The 12224-nt window shown below is 46.0% G+C and overlaps 1 protein-coding gene across 3 annotated transcripts in view; it reads left to right on the top strand.

Annotated features, from left to right (window-relative positions):
- The first annotated feature begins 693 nt into the window (after positions 1 to 693).
- The window catches only part of ZHX3 (zinc fingers and homeoboxes 3), a 70369-nt gene continuing 58838 nt past the window's right edge, over positions 694 to 12224 (top strand). Inside the window, exon 1 of one of the 3 annotated variants that reach the window (XM_006121885.3) lies at positions 694 to 749. The gene's annotated coding sequence lies outside the window, so the exon portion shown is untranslated. Of the gene's footprint in view, positions 750 to 5808; positions 5967 to 10841; positions 11189 to 12224 lie in introns of those variants that run through there. The other 2 variants (XM_075901326.1, XM_025184015.2) reach the window with 2 other exon arrangements.

Consider the following 12224-nt stretch of genomic DNA (forward strand, 5'->3'; position numbering starts at 1 on the left):
CCGCATGAATTTCCACAAAAGCACTGACGATCTCATGTAAGATTGTCAGTGCTTTTGCGGAAATACTATGCTGCTCCCATTCGGGCAAAAGTCTTTTTCTGAAAAACTTTTGCGCAGAAGGGCCAGTGTAGACAGCAGAGATTTGTTTTCCGCAAAAAAGCTCCGATTGCGAAAATGGCGAGAGGGGCTTTTTTGTGGAAAAGCGCGTCTAGATTGGCAAGGATGCTTTTCTGCAAAAAGTGCTTTTGCGGAAAAGCGTCCTGCCAATCTAGATGCGCTTTTCTGAAAATGCTTTTAACAGAAAACTTTTCCGTTAAAAGCATTTCCGGAAAATCATCCCAGTGTAGACGTAGCCTATATGTTTGTCTGGGCACAGCAATTGATTTGTGGAGCTTCTAGAAGTGGCACCTGCACAAAGGACTCACAGCCATGGACCAAGGTAGGTGGTGTAACTTCAGCAAACAAAAATACAAGCCACGGGAAATCTACTTCATAGCAGAAAAACACAAAGCCTAGTAGGGAAGAGGGGGACAGAGCCAAGGAATAGAAGGGCTGGGGGCTTTCCCTTCTTTGACTCATGGATCAGATGTGTAGAGAGGTCACATCTCACCTCACTCTACCAGGCACATTTCAGGCAAGGCTGCTGGGTGAACGAGCCAGTGGGCTGGATTAGACTCAAGGCTGTGTGGCTGCGGCTTCCGCATTGCTGCTGTCTGAAGTGAGGAGAAAGAAAACACGGCAGCTATCGGGTAAGTGACACCCTCCCCCACCTCTGTGGCCAGTCAGAGGGAATCCCCAGCCAGGGTAGGAGGGCTTGGATGTAAAGGGATTTCCCAAGCACTTTCTCAAGGGGCTCCCCTCTCTCCTAGGAGAGATAAGCAGGCATTGAAAACCACAGAGAGAGGCAGCAGGGGAAGCCAGGCAAAGCACTGTGCTTCCTGTCTCTCCTCAGCTGGCTTTGCAGGGGCTCTGATTTCCTTCAGCGGATCAACAAAGCGTTCCAGAGGCTTTTGGAAGTGGTGATTCAGCACATGAAAGGGGGGGGGAGGGGGACAATCTCCTCAGCCCTGTGAAATTCCCATGCAGCGAAAGTGAAACCAGCCAGAGCTCAGGTGGTTTGTTCAAAGGTGGCTGTAGTTTCTGAGGGCTTGCCATGATCTTCAGTCACACGCTTTGGATCAGCCTAACCACCGAGTTTGGCACAGAAGGGGGTTTATTGCTGCCGTTATTAGTTTCTATTCCTGGAAAAGATCAAGTCCCATTGGAATAGCGAGAAGGGGAGAAGGAAAAAACACATGTAAGAGAGGTGCAAAATAAAATGGAATCCAGTATTTCCAACTCCACTTCGTGAAAAAATCGTGAGCCAGGCTCCCAGAAAGCATGATTGTTTTAAAAAAAAGAATAAGCTGGTGTTCTTTTCATTCACCATCTCATTTTTCAACTGTATGGGTAATGCTATTCTTCACAAATAGGGGAAACTAGAAATTTACTATATATTTGAAAGTCTTTCTGTCTGTATGTTCAATAACTCCTCCCTAATGGTAAGAGATAGGACCACCAAATTTGATGTACAGCTTCCGCTTATCATAACTTAAAGCAAGGTCAGGGTTTGGTTGTGCCTGGAAAATGGGATGTGCCTGGAATGGGATTATGTCTCATAAACCCATATAGAAAAGAGACAGAATCACCAGGCAGGTGAAAGGGGCTGGTTGGGGGTGCACTATCCCATGGGACTGCCCCAGCCCTGAGCCTCTGACCCCACCAGCAGCCTTTAGGGAGGGCGGAGGGAGCTGAAGCTCCCCTCACCACATTCATATGGTAACATTTCTGTCTGTTCCCCTTCATCAGGGAGTCAGGGAAAGTGTACAATTTGCTGTATTCCTCACTCTGGCTGGGGAACACAAGGGGCAGACAAATCTGAACTGGGGAACATATGCCCCTCCCCGGCTGTGCCTGCTGGAGCTGCAACAGCCATGGAGAGGTGCTTCTCACCTGGCCCCAAGCTGCTGTAGTGAGAAAAGTCTGGGGTAATCCTCTCTCCCCAGGGCAGCCTGCATACCAAAAACCAAAAATTAATTGAGTTAAGGACCCAAGCAATGCCAGGTAAATCTTCTAGTTTTGAATAAAAGTTGTAACTCACTTAAAAACAAATAAAAATACTCCCAAACCAAACCAAAATAAAAAACAACAATCTGCATCATCACTAAAACATGAAATAAAATCATGAAAGTCGGCAACAATGCAGCTGTCTCTCTGATCTCTGTTGAGCTATGGAATCCCTGGTCCTTAGTACTAAACTGGCATCTAGTTCTAGGGATATTAAATTATAAATTAAAACAAACAGAACTTCATAAAAAGTGTGTACTATAATTTTACAATTTTTAATTATTTATTTTAAAGTACATGCAGTACAGGTTGAACCTCTCTAGACCAGCACCATTGGGACCGGCCAAACTAGAGTATTTGCCAGACCATGGGTGATCTAGCTGCATTACTAGCACTTCCATTGCTTACTGGGCTCTTAGAAGACATATAGGGTTAATTTAGAGCTAAATAACAACACAGAACACTGAACGCCAGGACTGGTGACTGTAAACAAACTTTAAGGGACCACGAGAAACTTAGCTACATTCAAGATAAGTGGACATCTGGCTAACTAAAATCATGTCAGAGCACAGATGTTGACAGACCAGAGAGTGCTAGTCTAGAGAGGTTTAACCGGTAATTATTAATTATTATTATTATTTATACCTAAGTGTATCATAACACAAGCAGTTCTAATAATGTGTCTCATCCCCTAAGACCTTACAGTCTTAGGACACAACTCACAAATTCCCCCATGGAAGCACTCCCCTTTATCTTGGGGCTTCCTCCTAGGAGAGAGATGCAGGCTAATGTGCCTCTGTTTTCTAGGAGTGAGGCTCTGAATGAGACTCTAAGGCTATGTCTACAATGGCGCGAACTTGCGCCAGAAATATGCAAATGAGGCTAAGCGTGGAATATCGCCGAGCCTCATTTGCATATCTAACGAGCCACCATTTTGCACATGCCGTTACGCTGATTATTTTCAAGAATAACGGCATTGCGCAAAAGGGTTTTTCTTGCGCAAGAAGGGGCAGTGTAGACAGCTCCTTCTGGCGCAAGAGCCTCTTCCGCAAAAATGGCGGCTCATTAGAGATGCAAATGAGGCTCGGCGATATTCCATGCTTAGCTTCATTTGCATATTTCTGGCACAAGATCGCGCCAGTGTAGACATAGCCTAAGAGAGAAGTTGCATTTTCTATCTTTGCTGTTTTGTGCTTTCCTCTTTTGTGTGTTTCATTTTGTATTCTAGGAAATGAGCTTGGACTTTAAAAACAACAGCACTGGAGACTTTTCCAGCACATTTTAATTAATTTCTTATCTCCCCAAAAGATCAACTAAGAATTTTATTTAAAATGATAAGCAGGGGGAATTTTCCTTCTAAAACTTATCTACTGCTAAAGAGAGATTGATAAATTAAAAGCCTATCTAAAGATGTTACATTTCCAATGCTTTCACTGGTTTGCCTCCCCCCAGCCTTGTATCTTTAATAAAGGGCTAATAGATTTTGAATGGTATGTTTGCCACAGTGATAAAGCAAGCTAAAGTCTATTGAATAGCAAACCCTGAACCTCCAACAGTTCTAGGGTCATGTTAAGGCCTTTAGCTCCTTGGGTCCATTGAGTCCAAATTAATACACCAGAGCCCCTTGGACAGCACTGAAATTCCTTTTTGAACACAGAGTAGCTTTCTAGAGGCCTGTTCCTGCAAAGTTACTCATGCATAACGTTAGTCATATGGGTAGTCAGTCCCACTCAACCAGCAAGGTTATTCTTAAGTTGTCCAGAGGCACTGTCACTGACCTAGCAGTCCCAGTCCTGGGCCAGGACCTTTTGTGGTAGGATGAAACCCTAGCCCCACTGAAGTCAATGAGAATTTTGTCATAGCCTTCAATGGAGCTGGGATTCACCCTACAGCCTGAATCCTGCAGTGGGGTCTGCACCAGCAAATGTGTCTTTGTGGAGACCTGTCCACTCCCATTGGGCTTTGCATGAAGTCCAGGGGTCACCCGTCCTGATCTGAGTGCAGACTCAGGTTCTATAATTATTATTTCAAAAGCAGTAGGGTGCACACAGTGTTACACAGAGACTGAAGAGATAATACAGTCCTCATCTTGGCGCTTTTGCAGGGTCAGGATCCGCTGTTGTAAATAAATGATCTATGCTTGAGCCTCCCAGTAACTGAGCTGTTAACAAATGGATGTGTATTTAAAAATAAAATACAATAAACTAGGAAAGAAGCAGAGGTTAAAATCCCCCTCTCTCCATTCCAGAACAAGAAACTAGGATTAAAAGTAGAAACAATAAAAATGGTGGCAGGTTGATGTGGAGCCAGGAACCCATAAAAAGTGGGAGTTAGATGTGGAATCCAATATAATTTTAAACACATGTTGGTAACTCTTTATTCCCTGTGTCTGTAAATTGTCTTGGTGCAGGCTGGGAGGTGTGGGGGCTAACCCTGTTTCACTGAGGTCAATGCTGTTGATCTCAAGGGAAGCAGAATCAGGGCTTAAGATGCTCAACTGTTCAGGAGAGGGACTTGCATTTTTATATTTCTGTTACCCGCCTGCACATTTTAAGGTGCTACATAAATAAGCTTCCACCTGCATGGTCGGGTGAATGCTAAACAGATCCTGCTGGAAAGTCACCCTGACATGGAACAGCCTAGGTGCAGACGGTCCATAGATATAATTTGTGTTTTGAGGCACACCCACATACATGAAGCAAGTTGCGTTGTTTTGGTCTGAAGTAGGGTAGTGCTTATGGTTGGATGCCAAATAAAAGTCACATTCAGTAGTTAACAACATATTGTATTGTTGCAGTGAGTTAGTGTCCTTGCAGGATGGAAGGGATCACAAGAGGCCCAATGGCGCATACAGTTATGCATGTAAGAAACTGTTACTCTCACAATCTGACAGCAGGAGCAGGCCATTAGCTGAACGGTGTGTAGTGAAAAGTCCCTGTGTAATCAGCAGGCTGGATGGTGATCTGCTGAACATAACAATTTGAGACCCAGAGAGCCGAGTGGAGCGGTGGGGCATATGTGGGAGAAGGTGGATCCATGGGAAGATTTTTCTTACAAAGGAAACCACCGAAAGGGCAGGCGGAGACCAAGACCCCTGCCCCTCCCTGCAGAGGGCGAGGCCCAAACACAGCATCGCTCCTGCGCAACATCCCTGTAACCCTGGGCAGTATCAGGTTATTCCTCAGCCGGGCTCCCACATGGCACCCATGCAAGGGACGGCCAAGCGGCGAGGCCCTCCCTATGCAGCCAGGGCCTCTGTGCGGATCGGGCCCCGCTGCACCGTGTGGGAGCCTGCTGGCACTGGGGACACCCCTTGGCTCCAGCGGGGGGCTGGCCCTGGGCTCTCCCCAGGCACCGCTCGCCGCTCCCGGGCTGCACGGGGAGAGGTGCCCGCCAGGGGAGGGGAGGGGGGAGGAGAAATGAGGCGGGAGGGGAACGAACGGGGCAAGAAAAGGGCGGGGGGGGGGAGCGGAGTGGGAAAACGCAGCGACCCAGGGATCGAGTCCTGACGCCACGGGGGCTAGCAGCTGAGCTGCCCACGGCGCATGCGCCCGAGCCAGGCCCGACTGCGGTTACGTCACCCTTCACCGCCGAATGTTACTCATGCTCGCTGATCCTCTTGTGTGCTGCGCCCGCCCGCCCCGCGCTCCCCTCCTCCTCCGTGCATATTGATGTTACTGGGCCCGCCCCCTTTTCTCTCCCCCCCCCCTTACACTGGTGCTGGAGCGTCCGCCCGGCAGCCCCGCTGGGTGTCCTGCCCGCCCCCGCCCGCCCGCGGGCACAGCCCGGGCCTCCGCCGCCAGGAGCGCCGCCCGCTGCTGCCGCGCGCACCGAGCCAGCCGGGCGGGGAGCCGCAGGAGGTGAGTCCCGAGCGGCTCGGCCCGTCCGCGCGGGGGCGGGGACACAGGGGGCTGCTCGGCTCCTGCCCCCCCGAGTCCCTACCCTCCCTCCCGGCTTCTGCTCCGCCCCGCCTTCCCATGCCCCGTCCCCCACCCCGATCCATCTCACCTCCGGCCCCCTCCATCCCGCTGCCAGCCCTCCCTTGGCGCCTGCCCCCATCTCCCTCCTGGCTATTGCCCCCGACCCCAAGCTCCTGCCCCATCGCCATGGGCACTGCCCCTGCGTCCTGCCCGTATCCCCCCATCCCTTTGAAAACTCGAGTCCCCCCCCCTCCTCTTTCCCAAGCTGTCCACCCCCTGGCTACTCCCCTCTTCGCCACCCACTGGCCTCGCCGCCCTGCCTTTGCTCGCTCCCTCCCTTTTCTTTTCACTCTTCTCGGAGGAGTCCCCATCCTCCGGGGACAGCCCAAGGCACTTGGGGGGAGGGGCCGCCCTGGGGGAGAAGGGGGGAAAGGAAGGGTGCAATCTGCAGTGATGAGCTCCTGGGGGCTGCCCCAGGCATCTCCATGCTGCTGCCCCCTGCTGTGTTTTAGCTCCCAGAAGGTGAAAGTGTGGGGGCGGAGAGGAGTAAAAGAGGCTTTGGATGTTTAAAAACAAGTGTGACTTGGCTTGACATTGGCAGGCAATTTACATGGCTGAGGCCCAAGAAGGGGGTGGGAGTTGCATGCTGGCTGGCATGAGTGTGTAGTGGGGAGAGTAGCATGAAGCATGGTACTGGTAAGGATAGGTCCAGGGCAATGTTTCTTTTAATTGTTTTCCATCCACATGCAGAATAAATTTGATGTGCACTTAGGCGTGACTTGATGTGCACCACCAGTACAAACAAAATACCTCACTGTGGGCACTCTTCTAATCATCAGGGCAGCATTTTCATCTCTCCTGGGTGGCTGCAAGTGCACAATTTACAGGCAACTTTTCCTAGCATAGGGCTGAGACAGTGGGCTGCGAAGTGTGCCTGTCATAGTGCATGTATCCATGCAGTCTTCTCCCTCCACCACTGCATGTCTCAGCCTAGTGTAAGTTCAGAAAATCATTTTTGTAAACTGGTGCTGGCTTTACTCAGATCACAGGCTGGCATTCCATTAAGTCGATTCATAAAATACACTAGTGGTACTTCCACCCTGACCCTTCTCCCTCACAAGGTCCCTACCAGCACTCTGGGCAGGGGAGTTGGTGTGAGGTTGTGTCTATGTTTTTTCCAGTGTCAGTTCATGTCTACTTCGAGAGAGAACCAATGCGGAGAGTGAATTAGAACATGGCCATCCCTTCATGTGGTGATGGCATGGTTCCAATTCATAGTGTGGATGGGGTTTATTGATGTGTAGGCTCTTGGATGCTATTCATTGATGTGATATTAGTGACATTCATGCAATTAGTCTTGGAACACCTCTAGGTGAGAGAGAGGTTATGCCCCTTTTACAGGCAGGAAAACTGAAATGCTGAGTCAGATTTTTAAAGGTATTTTGGTGCGTAAAAGAAACAGGTGGCTGTTAGTGAGATTTTTTTCAAAAGCATCCACCTCCCCTTACAAATCAGTCTTTAGGTATCTGTATACCTTTGGAAATCTGGTCCTAAGTGACTTGCCCAAGGTCACATGAGATATTTGTGGCAGTGGCAGGACCCCAGAGATCACAAGATTTCTCTCTCTCTCTCTCTCTCTCTCTCTCTCTCTCAGGGGTGTTCCCCTAGAAAATCTAATCCCCTGGATTATTATGTTAAAGTCCTGTCTTTTACAAAATTGAGCCAACTTGTAATTGAGTCCTCTGAGTTTGTCACATTTGTAATGTAACCAGGTGTCTAGTGAAGTGCTGAGGGCTTGAGGCTTTCTCTGTCCCAGGCATCTTGTTGTAGAGGATCCTGGATATCCAAGGCATTTGAGTAAGTGGGGTGTGGATCCTGGAAAGTGTTTTAAGATTGGAATCTTGCGTCACTGTCCCTTGCTTGGTTAAGATTTCTGAGAAGTGACTGCACAGATTTATGCCATGCAGTTTTGAGCATGGGAGGGGCTGCTTTCAGATAGCTGTTTTGTAGTTTGCTTCGTAGTTTGCTTCAATTTTTTTTAACAAGCTGTTTATAGTGAGATTTTCCATTTCTAATCCAAACTGGAAAAGATGCCACTGCAGGATTATTTCAGTAGTTCAGGGGTGTTAAAACTCCAAATAAACTTTCTCTCGGACCATCTCCTATTTCCATACAATCCCAAACCAAAGATCATAGTGTCCTAAGAAACTTTGACGTGCTATTCTCCCTGGATATAAAGGAGCCAAATGTTTACCTCACTAGCTGGAACAACTTAGTCTCAATTAATTTGTTTTTAAAAGACACGTAGGAGGAACAATTCAGAACCACTATGAATAAAAGAAAAGATGGCTCTGTATTTATTGTAGATGAGAACTACATTTTAATAATAATAATAACTAAGTTGTTCTGTGACCTGGCTACATTGTGCAATATTTGATACTTAGCTTGGGAGGGGAAAGAAGAGTGTGTCAGTCTGTTTAGAATGCATGGTACCTCTTAGTTTATCATTATACTAGTATTTTGACAACACCCCTGCTGCCTTGGATTCCTGATCCACCTCTATGGGTGGGAGAAGTAGGTGCTCTTATTGCATTTTTATTTCGTCACTGTTAGTTGTTGGTGTGAAAATAAATTGGCTGGCACCTCTCCAGTTTTTAGCCTCATCTGCACAGGTTACATTGTTTCTAAAGTAGAGGCCAGATCCTGAGAGCTCATGAACAGCCAGCAACACCTAATATTCAGTGAGAGTTATGGGTGGTTCACCTTCTCTTGGGATCAGGCTATTATTCTAATACAGATGGACTGGATATTGAATTTAAAGTTTAGATGCAGCCTGGTAGATAAAGAAACAAGCTGTGCAGAGTCTGCGGCACCTATGCAGACAGGAGATGGAATACGTGTTTCCCTTTCTTACTATTTTATTCTAATTTTTAAGTTCATAATCATACAAGCAAGCTCATGGTTTTGTGAATGAGGGGTTGGAAACTTAATTTTCTCCAGCATTTCACCCTTCCTCTTGCTTTCCACCTCTGTGTATTTTTCTCTGAGCCTCTTTTTTCCCTCTGCAATTCTTATGCATATGAAAATCGCTAGGGGGATTATTCATGAGAATAAGGAATGCAGGAGCAGGAATTTAGGCTACGTCTTCATTGGCATGATCTTGCGCAAATATTCTTTAACGACGCTATCTTGCGCAAGAAAGCTCCGATGGCCATTTTAGCCATCAGGCTTCCTTGCACAAGAAATTCATGTTGCCTGTCTACATTGGCCTCTTGCGCAAGAACAGTTGCGCAAGAGGGCTTGTTCTGAGCGGGAGCATCAGAGTTCTTGCGCAAGAAGCACTGATTTCACACATTAGAACGTCAGTGTTCTTGCGCAAGAACTCCCCGCCAGTGTAGACAGGCAGCATGCTTTTGCACAAAAGCGGCTGCTTTGGCGTAAGATCGCGCCAATGTAGACACAGCCTTAATGTGTCTGTAACATGTTATCTTCTTCTTGCTCCCACAGTGTGCCATCATGACTGCTTGGGCTGGCAGTAGTCTAAGGGCTGGTGGCAAGAGGGCCTGCTCAGAGAGCCCTCTGGCTTGCCCTGCTGCTCTGACAGATTTCCTCTGGCCTGATACAAGGCCTGCAGTATATCAGAGCAGAATCTGGGGTGAATATTTCAGGTTATTTGGGCAGGCTGAGAGGGAGGAATGCAGGTTTTTTTTATTTAACAAAAAGTTTCATCTTTATTTTGTCATTTAGAGGGCATGTCTTCTTTAGGAAATTATTTCAAAATAAAAACTCCCAAAATAACAAAACCAAAATAGCATATTCCCACTAGGGGGGAGCCTCAAAATTAGTCCGAGGCAGGCTCTGTTATTGTGCATGTGTTAACTCTACTTAGAGCCTCAGGGGGCACTGGGGAGTAATTACTTTGACTGACTCTGGGGAACAGTTATTTTGAAATAGCAGCGGCACAGCGTCCACACTAACACTATTTTGAAATAAGCTTCAGGGGGTAGCCGAGTTAGTCTGTACAGAATAAACTTAAAAAACAACTAATAGTTTGGTAGCACTTTATAGATTAACAAGACATGTAGATGGTATCATGAGCTTTCGTGCGTTATGCTTATTTCAAAATAAGCATTATTCCCCGAGGAAAGCAGGAGTACAGATTTCGAAATAACCAGCCCATTGTTTTGAAATAACTGGTTGGTAGTATGGACATTATGCTTATTATTTCAAAATAAGAGAGGTTATTTCGAAATAACTCCTTAGTGTAGACCAAGGCTTAGACTTTGTGCCCAATTATAAAATCTCAAGTATAGACTCTAGTACAAATGCAGTAATCTGAGCTACAAGTTGTTTGATGTACCTCGATTATACATAGACAACAATTTGACAGAGATGCTAGCAATGACAAAACAAGAGTAAAGCTCTAGTGGCTTGTTTGTCACTAGTTCTTTAAGATATAATTATAGTTTTGGTTTGTTTTTATCTAGTGTATGTTTTGTGTACACTTAAAAAAGCAACCCTCTGCCTCTTCATTCTCTTCTCTGCTTTCTGCTACATATTATGTGTTGATTCCCCTCTTAAATGTATTGCTGGTTGCCTGCCTGACTTGGTGGCTTCCCCCTCCCCCACATTCCCTCAAAATGTTTGTTTCATTTTAAAAACTGAGGATGTAAAGTACTTGTTGATGTGTGTATTTATACTTTCCCAATGTCTCTTAATTGCCTCCTTGTTGAACCACAATATTCCACAAGCTACATACAGGCTTTAGAATTTGTTTGAAAGCACTCGATATGGTTAAGGTTGCAGATGTTTCCATTATTGCTTCATCCGTGTACTTGCACTCATAACTTCCCGAAAGTTTCAGCCTTGGGGTGTCATTGTTCCGTGTTTGAGCTGTCTGCAGAGATGGATGTTTTGGGGAAAAATTGAAGAGAAGCTTTCAGCTGTCTTTGAGTGGAGGGAGAGGGGGCATTTTAAGAAGTTCTAATATATTTTCGGACAAGGCTACATCAGAAATAGCTGAAGTTTAACTGGTGGAACGTGGCTTGTAAATTCACCTTACTATGGAGCAGTGTCTGACGGTGGATAGTTTTGATTTAAATAATGAGCATTTCAAAATTCACTGAGGGCAGAAGCCATTTAAAGCAGGCTGCAGCTGGGAAGTGAGTATATTTCTGTCTATCAACTCTCTCTTTTTCTGGTTGAGGAATACTCAGGTCAATCCCTGAATGACTTGCTCTCCATTCTGAACAAGGGCTCAATATGCTCCCAGTTGATTTTTAAGTTTATATTAACAATGTGTCAGTAGTCTGTTAGAGGGACGCCTGGGGCCATATCTGGGTTAATTTATAGACAGACATATACACAGTCTGCTCTCTGACAATTTAAGTTCAATAGAAATACTTCCAAGAAACTTAAAATTGTCTTCAGGAGAAAGTGCTTTGAACAAACAGCCCTGTATTTGCAACCTGAACATTGGGTTAGTGCTTGAACGGGAAACTATGTAGCATTTTCTCCTACTGTTTTCCTTGTCAATTATATAGTTTACTAGTGTTTGCTGGTTTGCATAATATATAATGCTAATAATTTTTATATCAAATATGCAGCTTGTGAATTGCAAATGCTGTAGGAATCTTAATTCTTGCATTGCAGGCCTCTTATTTTAATTGGATAACACTAAAGTTGCCTGAACACAGTATTTTCACATTTATTTGTATAGTACAAAGAAATAATTGAAATGCGGGTCTGCAATTTGATCCAGGATGGAACTGCAGCCCCATAATTCAGAAGTATTTGAATAACAATTTTTAAGGCTGTTGCCTGATTTTTTTCCCTCTCTCTTCATTGCTCCTGCTGTGAAGTGTTATCAAAGTCTTTAGGGTTGGGTGGCACCATCCCCACCATTTGAAAGGGGTTAGCATTTTGCTCTAAATGTAAATTTAAAAAAGTGTGTGACTGTGATCAGTGTTCCCTCTAAGCTGGGCTGCAGCATAGCTTCACAGGTGATTCATCAGCTCTGACCCCCTGGGGCAGAGCTGATGAATCACCTGTGAAGCTATGCTTAAACCCAGATTAGAGGGAACACTGAGGCTATATCTACACTCGTGGCTTCTTGGGCGAGTAATATGCAAATGAGGCTAAGCGTGGAATATCGCTGAGCCTCATTTGCATGCCTAATGAGCCACCATTTTTTTCAGA

The sequence above is a fragment of the Pelodiscus sinensis genome, chromosome 18, assembly GCF_049634645.1.
Source record: "Pelodiscus sinensis isolate JC-2024 chromosome 18, ASM4963464v1, whole genome shotgun sequence".
Taxonomy (NCBI): Eukaryota; Metazoa; Chordata; order Testudines; family Trionychidae; genus Pelodiscus; species Pelodiscus sinensis.